This window comes from Pseudonaja textilis, chromosome 7 (assembly GCF_049901715.1).
Source record: "Pseudonaja textilis isolate UNSWEBS1 chromosome 7, rPseTex1.2, whole genome shotgun sequence".
NCBI classification, from domain to species: Eukaryota; Metazoa; Chordata; class Lepidosauria; order Squamata; family Elapidae; genus Pseudonaja; species Pseudonaja textilis.
This window is the reverse complement of record NC_141996.1, coordinates 41839565-41861716: the sequence shown is the minus strand read 5'-3', so window position 1 is coordinate 41861716 and position 22152 is coordinate 41839565.

Below are 22152 nucleotides of genomic sequence, written 5' to 3'. Positions count from 1 at the left end.
CTGTTCCTTCATAGAAACTTATCCAGAATAAAAATAGGGAGGAAAAATACAACTATTTTTTTGCCAAGACAAGGATAACACAGAAAGTTTAGGGATGGATGTAATTGGTACTATAATTTGTAAGGTAGTCCTGATGCAGAATGATACTATCTCTTTAACAGTTCTCTGTTTAACAAATCTCATCTTTAGGCTTTTCTCCAGGTCTTCCTCTCAGCATGGGATATAATCAGGCCAAAGCACTTATTAAACAGTATGCAGTAGAAACAGAGCAAAAATTGATTTAGCTAGGATCACAAACTATATTGCTAGTGAATCCAACAGATATTCTGCCTTCCCTCTGACATAGTTAAGGATACACCAAGTATCTAAATGTCAGGAGCCTTTAACTCTGGCAAAATATCATGCTCTTCCCTCAGCTATCCTTAAAGTCCAATACAGGAAGACATGAAAGATAATAATCTTGTGACTCTGGATCAGGGGTCTTCAAACTTGACAGCTGTAAGACTTGTGGACTTCAACTCCCAGAATTCCTCCTCCAGTCATGTTAGCTCAGGAATTCTGGAAGTTGGTCCACAAGCCTTAAACTTGCCAAGTTTGAAGACCCCTGCTCTGGATGAACATAATTTCTGTATGTGCCATATGGTAATGTCCATATATAGACATATCTTTAACTATGAACAAATTGTTGGAGTGGAACAAATTGTTGATGAATTGGTATCCTGCTTCATTTCTGTTACCTAAGCCATACAATCCAGCTACATTTTCCTCTTTTATGTTTCCTTTTTTAACATTCCAGCCTCCAATCACAAGTACACATTTTGCTTGTATGTTCTGTCCATTTCAAATTGAACATAATAAAAATCGTCAACCTCTTCTTTTTATGCATCAGTGATTGGTACATAAACCTGAATGATCATTGTATTATAAGATTGTCCACAATGTCTAATCAATATTATTGAACATTTATGTGTCCATGTTTTTATGTTCCATATTACTACTATAATTATATATATGCAATTTTAGATTTTCTTTTCATGCATCAGCAAAGAGACACCCCAAAGGCTTTAATTTAGCTATGTCATGAACATAATTAGTACTCTGAAAGATCCTCAGCTCTTTTTCAGTAGCATGTTGAGTATCATATGACCTGATGGATCCATCATTTGGCATAATATCATCAATCATTTTATATTTCCTATCCATGTGGGTTTTTTTTAATCCAAATGCAGTGTGGTTTACCAAAGTACTCTTCTAAAATTCTAATTTTTAGATTAAGAGATTTATTTTTAAAATGGTCATACCCCACCTATTTTATGCTCCTCTATGACTGTAATAAGTATTTAACTAATTTATGGTTAACAGTAAATACTATGTGACTACTTTTGAGCATCTTGTGTTAGATCTCAGAATTTTCTTTACTTGTATCAAATGCAGGATGATTATATGAATAATATCAGCAATGATTTTTCAAGTGATTTTAAACTAGAAATCACTGGTGGTATTCTACCGGTTGGGCCCGATTCTGCCGAGCGAGTAGCAGCGATGAGCAGTGGAGAAGGAACTGGTTCTCTCTGCCACTCTGCTGTTGGGCCCACCCGCCCACCAGGGCTCCCATACTCACCTTTATCCTCTGAATTTGAAGCACAGCTGCTTTGTGCAGCACAGAAGAGTGCCACGCAGCAGCTGTTGAAGCAACCGGGATTGTGCAGGCTTGCAGGAAGTGAGTTAGAACTCCTCTGTGCCTGCGCAAAATGCACATTTGATGCTTGTGCACACGCAAAGTGTGTGCATGCACACAAAGTGCGCCCACCAAGCCACACCCACCAAACTGATGGTAAAAATATTTAAATCCCACCACTGCTGCTAATGATGTAAGCAATTCCATCCTAGGAGATTTTATGAAAAGCTGTGTTACAAACCAAGGAAAGAAATCATTCCAAACTCTCTTGGCAGTCCTTACTTCCAAGAATTAGTAAAAATAACAACAACAACAACAACAATAATAATGATAATAATAATAACAACAACAATATGCTGCCATTACTCAAGCTGAACTTTCTGACATACTTACTTTCCTCAGTTGTTAGACCTTCTACCTTCTACTTTCAGTCCAGTTCTGAGAAAATAGAAAGCAATGTCTTTGGGATTTAACTTAACAAATTTAACAAATCTTATACCAGTCTTGCAATACATGGAGTAGATCTGTAATTATACAGTCTTACACAGAAGGAAGATTTTAATGAAAATTGCTTCTTTTAGCCAACCAAAATATAATATAATATAATACAGTGGTCCCCAAACTTGGCAACTTTAAGACTTGTGGACTTCAACTCCCAGAATATCATATCATATCATATCATATCATATCATATTAATATAGAAGATGAAAAGGGGGAAACAAAGAAAGCTGTCAATCACAGAGAATTTCAGAGTAAATCAATACAGTGAGTCTAGCTAAACTCTTTACTTATCAAGTCACTGAAGATGTTTATATACTATGTTCAGTGGTAAAAGGATGATTGCAAAAATATTATTTAATTCTCTTCTTGCTTGTTGATAGGTAGGTATTAAGTATGGGAAATAAGAGGCTGAACCAGGGCTTAGTGCAACAAGGTTTATTTACAAGGGCTGAACGTGCTTGCTCAGCCTGGGACTGGCTCGCAGCGAACAGCTCAAGGGCTGGACCCAGCAGCCTGCTTTTATAGCAGGCTGCTGGGGAAACCCAGCCAATGAGGAGGGGCAGCCGCCCCCGCAGCGCGAACGGACCTTGGTGGGAACTTCTTCAAGGTCCAGGGACATAACACCCCTTCCCCCCAGATGCGAACACGCATAGTCCTTGAGGTATACGGGAGGCTTGTGCTGACGCCCAGAGCGGCGCAACTCTGGTGTGCTGTTCAGTGGATCAGAGTCCGTTGGCGACTGTTGGCTCGATGATGAGTCCCGAGTACCACCCTCGGTCGGAGTAGGTCCGGGGTCAGTAGGGCTGGACGCTGGGAGTGTCCTCACGCCGTCTGGCTCGGATGGGTTGGACGCTAGGTCGCCGCAGTCATCATTTGGATTCTCTGGTCCGGCTGGAGACGTTAGCAGGTCATCGGAGTCGATGTCGCTGTGTGGAAGTTGCAGCGGACTCTCACCGGTCTGTGCCCCGAGTCGCGGCTGACAAGGGTGCCCTGGCGTCTCCGAAGCTGGTCCAGATGTCGTCTCCAGACCCGGCCATCTTCCAGCTTAACCCGGTATGATCTGGGTCCTGTGATGGCTACGATTTCTCCTGGGATCCACAATGGGTCGCCAGCGAAGTTTCTCGCGAACACGGGTTCCTGCAAGACAAAATGCCTACTCCCGATGTGGAAGCGAGAGGAGAGTCAGGGCAGTAATGTGGGTGGAGCCTGTCCAATACAGTTCGCAGGCGTCTGCCCATCAGAAGCTCGGCCGGGACTTGTTGGTTACTGTGCAAGGGGTTGAATGCTGGCTTAACAGGAAACAGGATAGTTTGTGGTGCCAGTCATCCTTGTTGAACCTGGCCAGGGCTTCTTTAGTGGTCCTAACAGCTCTCTCTGCTAGCCCATTACTGGCAGGATGAAAGGGGCCGTGAAGATGTGACGAATGCCCAGGTTGGCCGTAAAACGACTGAATTCGGTTGACGCGAATTGGGGACCATTGTCGGAAACAATGGAGTCTGGTAGACCGTGCGTTACGAACAGGCGAGTCAATGCCTTGATGACTGCTTGTGAAGTGGTCGTGGATAGTTGTGCCACATCAATCCACTTTGAGTAAGAGTCTACGACCACGAGGAACATTTTGCCATGCAATGGGCCCGCGAGGTCGATGTGAATCCTGGACCAGGGTGCGTTGGCACTTTCCCACTTGGTGGGGGTGGCAATTGGAGGGGATGGACGGGAAACCTGGCAGGGATGGCAGGAGCTTACCCATTTGTTGATGTCCTCATCAAGGCCGGGCCACCAAATGTAGCTTCGCGCCAACGCCTTCATTCTGACGATGCCAGGGTGGCCTTCATGCAACGCCTCCAGCACTCGGGTACGCAGAGATGTCGGGATGACCACTCGAGTGCCCCATAGCAGGCAGCCCTGTAAGCTCGACAGTTCCTGTAAGCGGGTCTTAAATGGCGTGAATTTAGCTTCAATGTCACTGCCCGGCCACCCCTCCTCACCCAGTCCAGTACCTGGGCGATCGTTTTGTCCGTTTTGGATTTATTGGCAATATCAAGGGCAGTGATTGGTAGGTCCAGTTGGGTGACTTCAAAAATGGCGTTGACCGGGCAGGGTCTTCAGCTGGGTCAGGCAGGGGCAGCGGCTAAGAGCATCTGCGTGGGACAATGTTTTACCCGGGCGGTGCACAAGTCTATACGAGTATGCTGCTAGGAAAAGGGTCCATCTGGTCATTCTGGGGGACAGAATTTGAGGGTCTGCTTGTCACCTGCTAGTAACCCTAAAAGCGGTTTGTGGTCGGTGACTAGCTCGAAAAAGTGGCCAAAGAGAAATTCGTGAAATTTCTTCACCGCTGTAACAGCTGCCAAGGCTTCTTTATCAATTTGACTGTAATTGCGCTCTGTTGCAGAGAGCGTCCTGGAAAAAAAAGCGATAGGGGCCTCGGAGCCGTTGGGCAGTCTGTGACTTAAAACTGCCCCAATGCCGAAAGGAGATGCGTCTGCTGCCAGTACTAATGGGAGGTTGGGGTCAAACTGGATAAGCACTGCCTCTGATGTGAGTAGCGACTTGACTGCGCGGAAAGCGGAGTCTTCTTTGTGTCCCCAGTGCCAAACCGTTTTTTTATCCAGAAGTCTGTGGAGGGGTTCTGCCACAGAGGCTTTATGGGGCAGGAATGACGCGTAAAAGTTCAAGAGCCCCAAAAAGGCCTGCAGTTCTGCTTTGGAGGTTGGAGTGGGTGCCTCGTGTATTGCCTTAACCTTGGACTCCAGGGGGTGAATGCCTGAGGCGTCAATTTTATAACCCAGAAAGTCCACCTGTCTAGTGGCAATGGCACATTTTTCTTTTTTTAACTTGAGGCCATGCTGCCTGAACCTCTCCAGGACTGCTCTAACTCTCTGGAAGAGTTGGGGTCTGTTCCTGGCCGAAACTAAGATGTCATCGAAGTAGGGTACTACTCCAGGAAGGCCCTGTAAAATCCGCTCCATGAGGGATTGAAAAATGCCTGGGGCAACACTTACGCCAAACTGGAGACGCTTGCACCGGAAAGCACCCCTGTGGGTGACAATGGTCTGAAGTTCTGCCGTTTGGTCATCAACAGGGAACTGTTGATATGCTTGAGACATGTCCAATTTGGCAAAGATAGTGCCAGGTTCAAAAGTATGTAATAAATGCTGAATGACGGGTACTGGATAAGCGCTAACTTGCAAGAATTTATTGATTGTGGTCTTGTAGTCTGAGCAAATTCTCAGGCTACCATCTTTTTTTAGGGGTGTGACGATGGGCGTCTCCCATTTGGCGAAGTCTGTAGGCTCCAGGATCCCTTGTTTTAATAATTTATCTAATTCAAGGTCTAATTTAGGCCGAATGGCGAATGGAACTCTGCGAGGTTTTAACCGAATTGGGACTGCCTGGGGATCGACTGAAAATGAGATAGGGGTGCCATTATAACACCCTAACTCATCACTGAATACGTCTGAGTAATCAGCAAACAGGGAGTCCGTGTCAGAGGTTGAGGTAGCATGGACTCCTGTTAGACCTAACCCGAGGTGGGAAACCAATCAAGTCCCAAAAGTGTAGGGAGGTTGCCGCTCACTACCACTAGAGGTAGGTGGCCCTTAAAGGTTTTAAAATTAACAAAAAACTTGCCTCTGCCGATTACAGGAATGGTCTTCCCCTGGTAGTCCTTTAGGCTAAGCTGGCACTTCTGGAGTCGGCTTCTTGATAGGCTGGGTTGAAGCTCCTTGAGGGTGTTCCAGGAAATAATGGAGAGCGCTGACCCGTGTCAACCTCCATGTTGCAAGGTTTACCTTCTAATAAGACGGAAAGAGAGATTTTACTAATAGAATAGCAAGTTTGATTAGTGCGGCAGTTTAATACTTGCCTTTTGGGTCCGGCATGTGCGAATGAAGATGCCCTTTGTGCTGCGTTGTGTGAGGCTTGGCATACTCTTGCAATGTGCCCCTTCTTATGGCAGTTGTTGCAAGTGGCTCCTTTGAATTTGCATGTGGTCCTCAAGTGGGGTCCACCACAGGAAAGGCACAACGTGATGTGCTTGGATGGCCCGGTGTTATCCTGTCTGGTTCCTACCTGAGGGCGCCTGGCGTTTGTGAGGCGGTGAATGTCGGCCTCGTCACTCGGGTCTTCCTCATTGATCACCTCTTCTGAGTGGACGGAAACTGCTGTTTGCTTGGTGACAGAACCTTGGATCTCGGTGGCTGAATGAGATGCCAGCTCCTCTGCCAGGGCTTCCTCGATGGCTTGAGCGAGGTTAAGGTCTTTTTGGCGAGCAGCCGTCTTTGTAGGCGCGGGTCCTTGACCCCGCAGACCAGCTGGTCTAGGAGCATGTCATCAAGGTAGCTGCCAAACCCACAATGGAGTGCTGCAGTCCTGAGAGCAGCCATGTACTGATTGATGCTCTCTTTGTCCCCCTGCTTCCTCATTCTGAAGGTGAAACGTCTGGCAATCTGTGAAGGTCTAGGAGAATAGTGGTTAGTAAGGATTTCTAACAGTTCTGTCCAGGGGACATTTTTAACTCACGTGGAGCCACAAGAGCTGTGGCTGTATCGAAACGATGGCTCCACAGTAGGTCAGGAAATGTGCTTTCTTTCGGTGTTCCCCTGCCTCAGCCAATCCGATGGCGTCGATGTAATAATTAAATCGATTCTTGTATGATTCCCACTTCTCCTCATCTGGCTTGAATGCTGGGAAGGCTGGATTGGCGTTCATGTTGTAAGTCTGCTGGTTAACCTGTTGGGGAAAAAATGCTCTCTCTGGGTAGCAGTAGAGGTTTGGGTGCCTGTGCTAGGCAAGTGCTCTCTCTCTCTGGGGTAGCAGTAGAGGTTTAGTGCCTGTGCTAGGCAAGTGACTTCAGCTCTGGTGAAATTTCGCAATTCCCTTCTCTCTCTCTGGGGATCAGAAGGTGTTTAGACTGCAACGGTCGTTGGTAGCGTCTTTTGAAATTCGCGCCTGTGTGGGCGTTAGTGACTTCGTAATACAACGCTGTGTTGTATTTGAATGTGCTTCAGCTGACAGCTATTTGAATTTCGCGCCTAAACAGCACGAGCGGCTGCGGCTCGCAGCGCTTCTCACTCTCGCTGGCTTGTTTACTGATCGCTTTCTCTCTGGGCTGCGATCAGCGTTTGCCCTATTTTAGCTGACCGCCCTCTTTCTGGGCTGCGGATCAGCGTTATAGTGATTCAGCGTTCGTTCTCATTTCGGGCTGATCGCTCTCTCTGGGTTGCGGTCAGCGCTTGCCCTATTTTGGCTGATCGTTCTCTCTCTCTGGGCTGCAGATCAGCATATTAGTGATTCAGTGTTGCAGCTTGCCTCTGGTAGCCATCCCATCCTCGTCGCCAGTATTAAGTATGGGAAATAAGAGGCTGAACCAGGGCTTAGTGCAACAAGGTTTATTTACAAGGGCTGAACGTGCTTGCTCAGCCTGGGACTGGCTCGCAGCGAACAGCTCAAGGGCTGGACCCAGCAGCCTGCTTTTATAGCAGGCTGCTGGGGAAACCCAGCCAATGAGGAGGGGCAGCCGCCCCCGCAGCGCGAACGGACCTTGGTGGGAACTTCTTCAAGGTCCAGGGACATAACAGTAGGACTACCTATTCATTTCTGTTCCTTCTTTTCTTCCTTTAGAATTATCTTCAGTTTGATAGAGTATGGCAAAATAAATAAAATCAAAACTTTTAGGGGAATAAGTGATTGTTGCTTTGTCTAATCAAATGTAATGCTCCATTTATAAAATCCTGACTAATGCATGAATCATATATAAGATGATTATAAACCCTTGGAATGTTAGGAAAACACACTTTAATTTTTCGGAATTATGATTTTGTATAAATGAGCTTAATCTTAATTCCATATAGCAATAGCACTTAGACCAGAGATGTCAAACTCGTGGCCCATGGGCCGGATGCATCATATGCTGGCCCCGCCCCTGCCCAGTTTAGCAAAGAGGAAACAAAGTCCTGATATGTCATGTGATGCCGCCGTGACAATGCGAGTTTGACACCCCTGACTTCGACTGACATACTGCTTTACAGTTCTCTACAGCCCTTTTTAAGCAGTTTACAGAATCAGCATATTGCCCTCAACAATTTTGGGTCCTCATTTTACCCACTTCAGAAGGATGGAAAACTGAGTCAACCTTGAGCCTGGTGAGATTCGAACTGCCAAATTGCAGGCAGCAGGTGTTCAGCACAAGTAGCCTGCAGTACTGCACTCTAACCACTGCACCACCATGGCATCAGCTTTTCCAGAAAATTAGTTTGTATGATTAGAGCAAGCTAATATGTTATACAAAAACTAGTAGTTTGTTATAAGATGTAATTTTCCCTTGCCTGCTACTCGTTAATAGAGCATTCCTGAAAGAAACTATCCTAGGGGCAATGCAGAAATTACTAACAAAGACAAAGTTCAAACTGCTTCCACAAAATAAGATGTTCCTGTCATTTCCTACTGAGGCAATATAGACAATAAAGCTGGATTTGTTTTTCTTTGAAAGTTACCTAATCTTGGAAGGATCATATATACACTGATCAGTTTACTTCCAAAGTCTCTATAGCTTTCTATGCACTCTTTCTGCACCAAACTCAGAAGACTGATTGTCAAAATCAAGCTTCATGGATGATAATGCTCCTTAGGCCTTAGTAGAAAATGTATTACCCTTTCATATGACCAGAAATGTTGGCTAATTAAAAAGAAAAAAGAAAACATTTTGCAGTTGGTGGCATTATCAGTACACTTTTGCAGACCTTTATTTGTATTTTTCTCTGAAAATCAATTCAGAAACTCCACTGGAATTTTTGAGAAGAGACTGGGCAGTCACTTGTTTGAAATGGTATAGGGTCTCCTGCTTGATCAGGGGGTTGGACTAGAAGACCTCCAAGGGTCCCACCAGCTCTATTCTGATTGATACACAATGAATAGCTATCTGTTTTTTGTTTTTTGTTTTTGGTGGTGGTGGTGGTGGGGTTAGTCCAAACTATGAAATTTAGCTTATATCCAGTAAATAATTCCAGCAGTACATCATATCACAAGTATGGCTAGCTATTGATGGTATTAATTTTTATTTTTGAATGGAAGCATATTGAGGTATCTGAACCCACAGCAACATAATGTGATACTACCCAGAGAGATGTTTCTTATGAAAACAAGGTAAACATTCCAAATTTTAGAATAAATATACTATAGCAAATTTATTTCATAGTATGACTTTTTCCTGTCTAAGAATCGTTCAGTTTCTCCAAATTATTCACAATGCTGAGAGGCATTTTTCTCCTTGGTTATTTTTAATAAGTGCATTGCTCCCATGCTGTGAGATAGCATTGCTTCTCTTATGTACATTTTCCTTCTGAGATTATTTGATGAAAATTCTTTGCAGTTTATTATTTTGGGGTGCTGAACCTACTTCTGCAATTTCAGAGTTTTGTCAGTAGGAAAGCAAGAAATAGCACAATAGGTACCTTGGCATTATAGCTGATGTTCTGTACAACAGTTTCTAATTGCTTGTCTTAAATGAGTTTTGAGTGTGCACATTGGGATACAATTTATTAGGGCTCACTGAGATAACTGCATAATTCTCAGATAAATGATCCCTTTTCTAGTTAACTTATTCATGCAGCATTTCAAGTATCATCAGCCAAAGTTTATAAAAAATATGAGAGGATGATAATCAAGAAGTAGTCAGAAAGGTATTGGAGCATACATAAAAGTGATACAATTCTCTTTTCTATTAACCTCTTCTAATTGTACTAGGTTGTGTTTTCTTTGTGCATTATGATACATGCAGTTGATGTATAGAAGCATGGGTATATTTGAATGTATATAATTTTTTGTGGTTTGAAGACCAGTCATGTTCATTCTTTTCATTCAAAGAAAAGGTCAGTTTGAGAAAGAAAAGAATTTAAATTTGTTTATCCATATAGTGTTTCCTACAACAAATTCTTCTGTATGAAAGGGGTGGGAGGTTACAAATGGAGTAAGACAGAATGAGCGGTTTTTGAAGGGGAGAAACCTAGGAAGGAAAATGTGAAGGAAAAGGAAAATGTGTTTTTTTAAGCTTTTAATTCAATTCAATTAATTCAATGCTATTATAAATATTTACTATTTTATTTCAGGGAACTCATGATATATGTATCAGGGTATATGTATCATGTATATATGTATCAGGATATATATATTAAAAAAGGCAACTATGATTTTATAGACAACGATCTCTCACCCCTTGAATGGCAATTTCTATTCACTGGATGCAGTACTGTTGAAGACCATTACAACATATTTTTACTTGAAGTCAAAAGAGTCATCAACCTATACGTACCAATAACAACTCCAAAAATCAGAAAAAACAAATTACCCATAACAATAAGGAAGCTTCAATCCAAAAAGAGATCACTTTGGCAGAAAAAAAAAAATGGTCACATTGCCAACTTCAAAAGCCGATACAAAAATTTAAGCCACCAGATAAAGACTGAATGTACCAGATAAAGACTGAATGCACATTAAACAAGAGGAAAACCTTCTATGTACCAATTCCACCCACACTTTCTACAATTTTGTAAACAACAAACTAAAAGACTCAAGGTCCATCTCACCCCTGATAGGACCTAATGGTAAAGACTGAAATGACGACACCATTAAAGCCAACCTCTTTAACACATTCTTTGGCTCAGTATTTGTAAACAGCAATGGATCATGCCCAGTATTTCCTAGTCGAACCACAGACAACTACAATGATCTAATACATAGCGATTTTACAGAAGACTATGTTGAAAAAGCACTACACAATTTAAAACCACCTCTATTTATTGGACTGGATGGAATATGTGCCTACTTCTTAAAAAAGCTATCCACTGCCATAGCTGAACCTCTGAGCATAATATTTGAAAAATCCTTCAGGACCAGCACCTTGCCAAACCTATGGTCACAAGCCACGGTCATCCCCATCTTCAAAAAGGGAGACCCCAGGCTAGTTGAAAATTACAGACCAATCTCCTTATGCTGCATCACCTGTAAAGTCATGGAATCAATCTATTATCCTTCACTTAGAGACAAACAACCTACTCTCTAACAAACAATTTGGTTTCAGAAAAAAACTATCTTGTAATCTGCAACTCTTACACTGCAAAAACATATGGACTACACAACTCGATCAGGGCAAAGCAATGAAGCAATTTACATTGACTTCTGTAAAGCCTTTGATTCAGTGGTGCATGACAAACTACTCTTAAAACTAAAATCTTATGGTATCTCTGGACACTTGCATAACTGGACAGTAGCATTCCTGTCAAACAGACAACAAATGGTCAAAATTGGGAGCATCCTATCAAATTCTGTACCTGTCAACAGTGGTGTCCCCCAAGGCAGTGTTCTAGGATCAACTCTCTTCATACTCTACATAAATGACCTCTGTGATCATATTAAGAGCAACTGCATTCTCTTTGCTGATGATGTAAAGCTGTTCAATACCACCGACAATGCTGTTACCCTTCAAAAAGACCTCAACTATGTATCAGAATGGTCAAACAAATGGCAACTTCAAATCTCAACAAATAAATGCTCTGTCTGACATATTGGCAAAAAAAATCAGAAAATAAGATACAATCTGAATAGTCAAGACCTTGTTGATGATCTAAACTCTGTAAAGGACCTTGGAGTACTCAACTCTAATGATCTAAGTGCTAGACCCCACTGTAACTACATAACCAAAAAGGCATTAAGAGTTGTTAACTTAATCCTGAGTAGCTTTTTCTCCGGCAATATCACACTACTAATGAGAGCATACAAAACATTTGCTAGACCAATACTTGAATACAGCTCATCAGTCTGGAACCGGCATTACGTATCTGATACTAATTCAGTTGAGAAAGTCCAGAAATATTTCACAAGAAGAGTTGTCCACTCCTCTACTCATTGTAGAATACCTTATGCCACCAGACTTGAAATTTTAGACCTAGACAACCTAGAACTACGCAGACCTTCAGTCCGATCTAAGTATAGTACATAAAATTATATATTGCAATGTCCCACCTGTCAATGAATACTTCAGTTTCAACCATAACAATACAAGAGCACACAATAGATATAAACTCAAGGTAAACCGCACCAAACTTCACACGACTTCAGCAATAGAGTGGTCAATGTCTGGAATACTCTACCTGACTCTGGTTTCTTCACCAAACCCCAAAAACTTTAACCTTAGACTGTCTACTATTGACCTCAACCCTTTCCTAAGAGGTCTGTAGGGGGCATGCATAAGCACACCAACATACCTACCATCCCTGTCCTACTGTTTTTTTTCTTATATGTATCCATTTCATGTATTCATAACTATGTTTATACTTATACCTATTATCTTATAATCGCTTGACAAAATAAAAATAAATAAATGTATGTATGCAGCATTTTTGTGTGTGCATGTTTGTGTGTGTAGACTGCATACATACGTATATCCTGAGTATGAAATAAATACAGTGATGGGATTCAGCTGCTTTGCATCTGTTCAGGAGAACTGGTAATCATTGAATTGGCTGTTGGAAGAAATCTCAACAATGTTTTATTTTTCCCACCTTACGGGGTTAATCCTGTCAGGAAGGCAGGAAGGTGGTTTTCTGGTGTGCCTCTGTGTTGATCAGCCACTGGAGGCAGTTGTGTCAGTGAGAACTAGGATAATGTGACAATGGGATGATGGCTTGGAATGAGTGGGGGGCGTACTGTTTTTTTAATGGATCTCCAAAATATGGATAGTGTATATTTGTGATACTCTCATTTGGTGGAGGTCAATATTGACCATTCCTGGATTCAAGAAGTTGTCAATAAGTTACATAGAAATAGGGTAAGCAGAAAGTATGAATCTTTGTCCTTTCCTCTAGATATGGATATATATCCTAATAAAATTCAAATGTATCGTAGCAATAAAGAAATAAAAGCAGAGGTTTAGGAGCATCTATTTCCCCCCCTTCAATCTGACTTTGTGAGAATCAGCAATAATATGAAGTGGCAAAAACACTTAAAAAACCAGTTTTGACTAACATTCAAAGAAACAAACAAATTTGAAATAAACAACCAAAAGGCAATATCTGGCAAGTAATTTTGTAAGAAGTACTCATGAAGCATTTTGAATGTTCAGTGTTAATTCTAATCTTTGCTACTTTTGATTGTCATGACAAATTAACCATTCTTCCATGAGCTGTTCAGAGCATCCAGTAGTGGGAGGTGCTTCAGTCTCTGCATGTCTAGGCTGGGCTTAATTTGTGGAATGCTCCTTCTCCTACACGGGACTCCTCCCCAGCGTTCCCCAGTTTTGGCTCAGCCACGTGAGGGATAGGCAGTGCTTTTTCGTTACTCCTTGGCTGAAACAGGAGAATTTCTCTTTTCAGGTTTGGAAACAGTCAATTCATCTTTCAGTTTCTCTCAACAAATTGCTTAACGATCTACCCACGCTGTCTTTTCCATCTGGCCATCGGTGATTGCTGTATCGGGAAGCGCTTTTCGCACCACGAAATGGAGGGAGGCTTCGGCTTCATTCCGCACTACCCCCAACCACTACCCCTGCCCTTGCCATAGCAATAGCCGCATCGTTTTAACAAAGAAACGGTGTGGTTTTGTTTCTCTCGCTCACAGCTGAGTCATATCGCTGTTTTTCCCCCAGAATGCCATCTTGGAGTAAAGGGCTTAAATGCCTGGTTATTTTCACCCCTCCCAGCCATTTAATACTAAGGGAAAGCTGTCTGGAGCTAACCCCTTCTCACAGCAGGAGATTGCTGCTGGCGCGCACGCCAAAAATAACAGCCAGTCACCATTTGGTTGTAGGGGGACCATGTGGCCACGCTGAGTGCGAATCTTCTGTAGACTGTGTGAGGTAGTTACTTATTCCCAATCAGAGGGTCTTTATTCAAAAATTCCAAGGAATTATTGCAACCTCGTTTTAAAACATATTTGAGGCCATCTGTTATTCTTGTTGTTGGCTTAACCCTCACAGTTCTCCCTAACCAGTAGCACAACAGCAAGCACCTAGGCCAGTGTCCACCTGTGCAGGGAAGCTATTGAAGGCCTGTGATTAATACTTTGGTCTGTTAGGTGTTCTAAATTTGGCTGATTGGGATATCCAATAAATTAGCTGTTATATTGATATATATTTACATACATATATACAACAACAACAATAACAATAATAATAATAGTAATATCATAATAATAATACATTTATTATTATTGAGATATGACTCATATTAGAAATGTATATATACATATTTATATCTAAAAAGGGGGGAGGGATTTTGAATTTAGGGCACCCTGTCCACCCTTGATCAGGCCCCTGGGTGTGCCAACCACCGATACAGTATAATACTAAATAATGAGCATACTGTAAAATCTCTAATCGAAATGGCAGGTGGTAGTGGTTCCCAGACCTCAACCTCAAGGGTCAAGTCTAAATCTCAGCACAAATCTAAACAGACAAAGGGGAATTCTAAGGCCTCAGAAAAAGACGCCAACATGCACCACAAAGCATTGGAAAGACAAATAGATAAGTGCACACGGGAGGCACACAAGACCTCTCAAGCTTCTTCACCCCCCCAGTCCAGTGCCGTCTTCCTCTTCCCACCCTCCTCCCCTAGATCTCTCCCTCTCATCCAGGGGCAGTGTGGCTCCACAGAATCAACACACTCAGTCAACTGGAACACCAACAATGCGAAGGGCACCTGAAGCGATGTTCATACCAACTGTGAACAGGAACAAATTCTTCCATATGAAGTGCCAGAGAGGATGAAGGCCTGGATGAAGATGGCTATCCATTAGGGAATCGCAGCAGGCCTACAACATGCAGTTCTGATCAGGGATCAGCCTGAACCCACTGCATATGATTCACAATCAGTTCGATCATTGGCCAGGTCAGAGCAATACTATACCCAGGTACAGTTTCAAGGGGATATGCTCCTCCAAGGACCACAGGAGGAGAAGCAGGAGGAGGAGGAGGCAGAAGAGGTAGAGCACATTGATCCAATAGAACAGAATGAGTTGGGATCAATACATGACAGTGACCCGTCCCTTTCAGAAGCAGACTCCTTAGAAAGGAGGATATCTGAGGATGAGGGCCTTGTTCCCGACCAACCTGTATTTACAGGTTTATTCCACCAACAACTATTCAAATCACTATTGTTTAAGGCCCAAAACACTGCACGCCTGGACAAGCCAGCCCCTTCTACCACTCCAACTCCATCAGAAGAGGGACCAGAAGATCTAATTTTCAGCCAAGTGGTAGTCGAGGCAGATGTGATTCCAGTTCCTCACATGTTTGCCGACCTGGTACAGAAACAGTGGGCTTCTGCAGCAGTGTGCCCTGCCCCCATGGGTTATGACAGGAAATACTTTAATTTGGCCCCTGATTTCTTAAAATTGTTGAATATTCCCGAGGTAGACGAACCTATTGTGGGATTAGTGTCCTCGTCCTCCATTCCCAGTGAAGCACTGGAGGCATTAAAGCCAGAGGAAAAAAAGGCCGAGCTGGCCCTATGCAGGGCCTATCAGTCTGATGCGTGGGCCATCAGAGTGGCCACGGGTGCTTCTTTCTTTACCCGTTCTTCTCTCAGATGGTTCCGGCTCTTACGGGAGCATGTCCCCAATTCCAGCATTAGAGCACACCAAGACATTGCAAAACTTATAGCAGCTGCTGAATTCTCAGCTGATGCAACCTTTCATGCAGTTAAGTTTTCAGCCAGAGCCATTACTTCACATGTTACAGTGCGATGCTTACTATGGTTAAAACATTGGCAAGTGGATATTAAGCACAAATGCAAGCTGGCTTCATCTCCTCTTCTGAGTAACAGACTTTTTGGCCCTTCCCTCGATGCGCTGCTTATCAAAACTCGAAACAAAAAGAAAATTCTACCTTTCCTTTTTCGGAAGTCGGATCCTAGAAACCCTCAGTCCTTTTGGAAGGGATCCTTTTAGCCCTTTTATCAGGGACCATTCTCAACCAGATACCAGAGACTCCCATCTTTCTGACCAGGGCAGTAGCCAGAGAGGTCCAACTTCAGGGATAGGAACCGAAGGGGTGACCAGTCCAAGAGATCCTTTCGAGCAGCAGGAAATAGACCTTTCTAGAATCCAAGATAACTCCATGGACCCAACTCCCATTGGTGGCTGCCTTAAATTATTCATGGACCAATGGAACTCCTCAACGTCTGATTCCTGGGTCAGAGACACAATCAGATTCATCCTTGCACTAGAGTTTCAATCCATTCCCCCAGACGTCTTTATGTGCCTTCTTTCCAGAGATTCAGTTAAACAAAATCTTATGGAAACAGCTATCCAACACCTACTGGACATACGAGCCATCCAACCAGTAGCTACCGAACAATGAGGGTGAGGTTTCTATTCACATCTTTTTGTTGTTCCCAAAAGTTCAGGGGGTGGAGAGCAATTTTAGATTTGAAACGTCTTAACTGATTCTTAGTATATCACAAGTTTAAAATGCACACCTTGCAATCTATCTTACTCGGCATCAGAAAAAGTGACGGAGGCGTACTTACATATTCCTATTCGGCCTTCCCACTATAAATGTCTATGATTCTGTTATAATAACCACATTTCAAGTATGTGGCTCTTCCTTTTGAACTAGCATCTGCCCCCAGGACCTTCACAAAGGTTCTCGCAGCTCTTGCTGCTCATCTCCAAAGTGTGCCTGTATGACTCCAGTGTTACTTTGATGATATATTAATTTTGTCATCTTCTGTTCATCAAGCACTCAGAGATACTCAGACCATATTACAATCCTACAACTCCACAGGTTCTCAAGCAATTGGGAAGAGTCAATTAAGACCATCGACTCGATTAATCCATCTGGGGGCAATCATAGATATGGTGGAAGGCAAAGTTTTCCTGTCAGCAGATAAACAAAACAGCATCCATCAATTAGTTAAGGAGATCAGAGTTAAAAAAAAAAAAAAGGAGGGCCCTAGCTGACCTATCAAAATCCTGTGCCTCAAATCCTAGAGTTCTTACAAGAGGGGCTTAACAAGGGATTATCATCTAATACATTGAAAAGACAGGTGGCGGCCTTGGCATCAGTTATAACTTGTGAAGGTCTACTATCTCTTTCCCATCACCCACGCATATGGAGTTTCCTTCAAGGAGCCACAAATTTATGCCCGCCAGTGGTTCACCATTATCCCACCTGGGACCTTAACAAGGTCCTTCTTGCACTCACTTTAAAACACTTGAAATCGTCAAGTCTCTAACGTATAGTTTTCCTCATAGCGATCACTTCCACTTGCCGTATTTCGGAACTTGCATCTTTGTCGATCAGACAAGATCTTTGTGTCTTCCATTCTGACTGGGTGGTCCTTCGTCCTGATCCTACGTTTATACCCAAAATTAATTCAGCTTTTCACAGGGCACAAGAGCTGATACTTCCTAATTTTTGTCCCAGACCATCCCAAGGGTTGGAACTACAATGGCATCGGCTTGATGTGAGGTGAGCATTGCGAATATATATTCACCTCACAGTGACTTTCAGAAAAACGGAAGCCTTATTCGTGTCGTTTCAGCCCAACACTCAGGGATGCAAGGTCTCATCTTCTACAATAGGCCACGGTAGCAAAAACATGTCAGACTCAATCACTACAGGTGCCCAGGGGCATAACAGCTCATTCAACAAGGAGCGCCACAACATTGGCAGCGTGGGCCACACAGGCACCAATTACTGAAATTTGTCGAGCCGCAACCTGGGCCTTTCCATCGCCCTTCATTAGGCATTATAAAATAGATGTGTTTGCATCCACTGAGGCCTCCTTTGGCAGAAAAGTTCTGCAATGGGTGCACAGGGACCAGGAGGGGATTCCAAGACAGACGGAGTCCCTCCCGTAGGAGAGGCCAAGCTTTAGTATGTCCCACTACTGGATGCTCTGAACAGCTCATGGGAGAAAAGGCATTGGTACTTACCTGACACTCCTGTTCTCTTTGAGCCATGAAGAGCATCCAGGCCCACCCTTTTCCCGTCTGGTGGGGTCCTGTTTCGGCCAATGAATTGTTGGGACATTGAGGACGAGGGTTTTTATTTCTCTCGTCTTCACCAAAACTGGGGAATGCTGGGGAAGAGTCCCATGGAGGAGGAGGAGCGTTTCACAAATTAAGCCCAGCCTAGACATGCAGAGAATGAAGCACCTCCCACTACTGGATGCTCTTCACAGCTCAAAGAGAACGGGCGTGTCAGGTAAGTACCAAAGCCCTTTTTGCATTTAAAAAATTAAACTTAAATTGTGGCTAGTAAATATCCTAATAGGTTTGGCTAATTGTAAATAGTATCAGGAAAAACACTAAGGACATAAGAACTTAATATCATTTATCTTATAAAGTGCAAAACATGTCCAAAGTATTTTCTTATTCTTAAATAATAATCTGGCCCCAATAATAGACAAAATAATAATAAAAGGAGTGGGAAAATCCTTTTGTCTTTGGTATTTTAAATTGGTTAAAAATCACCAGTAAAGTTTATTATATTTAGCTTTTTAAAAAAAATTACACTGATTTTCCAGCTTGAACAACACAAGGATACTTATTTGATCTTCTATCTCAAAATATTTGCTGCATTAAAAATATTTTGCATTAGCTCCAGAAAATACTTAGTCTTTTTCCCATTTCTACTAAGGATTGGGGTATATGAAAGAAGAAAGAGTTTGAGAAAATCTTTCACGTATACAATTATAGCAGATCTTTAATATTGCTATAGATAGTAGCAGAAAGGAGCAGCTGAGGCAGAAGAATAATGGTGGCATAGTGGACAGAGATTATGTTTTACATGACTAGTCTGAGATGACTGGTTGGATTCTGAGACTTCAAAACCTGGGCTTCAATGACTAGTGAATAGTACCTTTCAGTCAAGGGGAAGTGCCGTTTCCAGCTTACTATCGTCAAAAAGAGTTCAGGCAAGGTAAATAGAGCCATTCGTTTGATAAATGAAGCTTTAGTGCTCATGGCTGCAGAATTCAATAGGTTTTCAAGGGAAAAGCAAAGATCTGCAGTTGGCCATATGTAGAAAACCCTAGTGGTGTGACCTGCATATCTGAGAGACTACCTTTGTCCCCTGTGCAATCAGTAAAATCAATCAAGCAAAACAACTTTGTCAGAGAACAAAATGTTGGCAGGGTGTTCTCCATGAGTGGCCCTGAAACTTTGGGTTTTACTGTCCCTTCTTTGTGTATGTGAGACTGGTGAAATGTGAAAGCCACCAAGGAGATTTTAGAATGCATTGCTTTTTCTAGGCATTTTACTCTTGAGGCTGGGATCTTAACAATGAAATGGGTTTTGCTCTTTCTGTATGTTTAAATTTATTTTCATAGGTGATCAAAGTATTTAGTTTCTTACCTAAATTGCAAACATAGGCAGTTATTTGAAGGGAACACAAATTTTAACTACTAAAAGAAAGAAAATAATGAAAATAATTATTGGGAGATTTATTTGCTGAAAAGATGTGGAGAGTTAATATGAGTATTCATTAGCATTCAGAGTGTTCAGAGGTCTAAAAAACAAAGAAGGTTTAATATACTTAGATTTTTTTTTTTTGATGCTCACTTCATTCTGCAAAATCAAGCCTCTACTAATTGTCAAACAAGAAAATTAAGTTTTAGGATTTAAGAATTAATTGGAACCTAACACATTGATGCATAGCTTGCATCCAAGGGACTGTTCTCAACAAGAGAAGCTACATATTGTCAGATACGTCTTTTACAGCACTAAATTTCGCATAAGCACACATTGTAAATTGAGAATTATTAGCATTGCAAACAAATATACATTTAGCAGTTGGAATATCTTTGAATCATGAGCTCCTTTTCTAGTTTAAAAATTAGCAGATATAGCATGTCTGAAATATTTAAACCTCAATATGTGTTGTCCTATCACAAGTTTATTATGCTTATACTGAACTACAGAAAAATTAAAATGCACACAGGAAAGCAGATTAAACAAGCGTTGCATCTAACTGCATTATTATTATATTATTAAAGTATTATTAAAATAAGTATACTTGAAATCAGCTGCTGCATATTCAGCATGTACAAGATGATCCTATGCAGATTCAGTCATCCACATTCATTGAATTCAGTTGGTTTCTGCATTCATAATGTTGCACTGGATTTTATAAATTAGTTTCATTTTATATATCAGCAATTTCTTCAAATTTCCTCTATAAAGTAAATAAATCCAATATAAGTTTAGAAATTACAGTGGGAAAAATGCTTAAAAACCAAATATCTACAGATTTTTAAGGGTCTTTCTTATTAAAAATAGATGGTATGGAAAAGACTTTATATATTTTCAGCCTATATGATACAGTACTATACAGTGTATCACATTATGTTTTCCACAGCACTATTGTTGGTAAGAATAATGCACTGAGAAAATGCATATTTCTGAAATTACTATCGCAGTACCAAATCATACCTGAATAATTTGATACAAATTAACTGCTTGATATGGCAATTTCTCATCAGGTTAAATATAAAGTTTTTAAATTGAACTGAAAATTAGTAAGATCTAAATATTCAATTTATACATTAGTTAACTACATTTTTTTCTTAGCATGATTATAATGATTTACTATGGATTTTGGGATAATACCCATTAAAAATACTTGGAAATAGTACTGAAACTTTGATGGCATTTTGTGAAGGAAGTTTGCACAAATCATTTCTTCAAACAAAATATTCTGATTGCATCTCCAAGATGATTCAAGACGTCAGATCAAATCAGGTTCTTTGAAATTGCTTCAGACAGATTCAAAGGTATTTTTATTTATTTTTTATTCAATTTGTTTGGCCACTCATCTCAAACAAGTGACCCTGGGCAGCATTCAGTGGATTTCCTTATAATTTCTGGCTTTATAGAATTTTAAGCTTTGTTATGACTCTTCTTCCAAAAAATGGCAAAATTGAATATTATCTAATAGCCAGTCTGTAAGACATCATAACAATTCTACTAGTCTAAAAAAAGAAAGAAAGAAAGAAATAGCTAAAGAGAAGTAGTCACTTTGATCTTCAATTAGAATGTACTTTTTCAACGGTTTTTGAAACTACTTCTCAGTTGGAATAGGATATTTTCTACATCAGGGCAAATTCTCTGCAGATTATAAATTGAATTAGAGGTTGCTACATTGCTGTATGTTATCACTGCTTTAAGAGATAGAGGAAAATAGTTCAAAAATTATTAATGTGAAATCCTGGAAGATACCTAGTTGAAATATTTTTAAGATATCAATCTTCTAGTGCATCTAACAGCTGCACTATTTTCATATTCTTCTACCAGAAGTGAAAGAGTTACAAACATGTTGATATAACAAATATTTTTACTGAATCAAAATAGATTTAAATTGATTATTTCTGCCTTCAAGTTCTTAATTTGAGTATAATCTTGTCACCTTCACATTTTGATTTTTAATAATAACTTAGCTGATTTGCATACCACTGCTGCAAATTATATTCATTATGAAAAAATACATAATTAATATGTGCTGTAAATGACACTTTTTGTTGTAAATACTTATGTTGAATATTTAAAAAATAAAATAACATTTACAATGCAATCTTATAGAGCAGAAAATTCATAGTATATTTGACAGTGCTTCAGTTGTACCATGGTGGCACAGCAGTTAAAATGCAATGTTGCAGGATAACCCTGGCTACGGCCAGCAGTTCAGTCCTGACCAGCTCAAGTTTGACTCAGCTTTCCATCTTTCCAAGGTTGGTAAAATGACCACCAGATTGTTGGGGGCAATATGCTGATTCTGTAAATTGCTTAGAGAGGGCTGTAAAGGGCTATACTATGAAATGGTGTATAGGTCTAAGACTTGTTGCCATTGCCATTAAATATCTATGTGAGAGTACAGAAAAAAAAGTATAAATAATGCTAAATTAAGCATTTTGAGCTTTATTTTGGAATTGGAGTAGGCATTTTAAGCCAGATCTAACAAATTATGAATTATATA